At 70.6% G+C, this 214-nt stretch overlaps 1 protein-coding gene across 1 annotated transcript in view; it reads left to right on the forward strand.

Moving 5' to 3' along the window:
* MAP3K11 (mitogen-activated protein kinase kinase kinase 11) overlaps nucleotides 1-214 on the forward strand; it is a 12,306-nt gene that overhangs the window by 6,451 nt on the left and 5,641 nt on the right. The gene's annotated exons all lie outside the window — the stretch shown is intronic.

The following is a 214-nucleotide window of genomic DNA, read 5'->3' on the forward strand; positions in this document are numbered from 1 at the left end:
GTTCGCGCTGATTGGTTCGGGGAGTTAGTGGGTGGGCCCGCGAGCTGAAGGCTGGTCGGGGTTGGGACTCGGCGTGTGGGCGGGTTCTGGCGGGGATATTTGCTTGTCGGCCTGAGAGTGGCTGCAACGGGGAAGGGGCGGGGACCCTGGAAGTTCTGGGAAGGCCGAGGGGCGGGGCGGGGCGGCCGCTGGGCAGCCGGGGCTCCTGCGCTCT

The sequence above is a fragment of the Myotis davidii genome, unplaced genomic scaffold (genome assembly GCF_000327345.1).
Source record: "Myotis davidii unplaced genomic scaffold, ASM32734v1 scaffold425, whole genome shotgun sequence".
NCBI lineage: Eukaryota > Metazoa > Chordata > Mammalia > Chiroptera > Vespertilionidae > Myotis > Myotis davidii.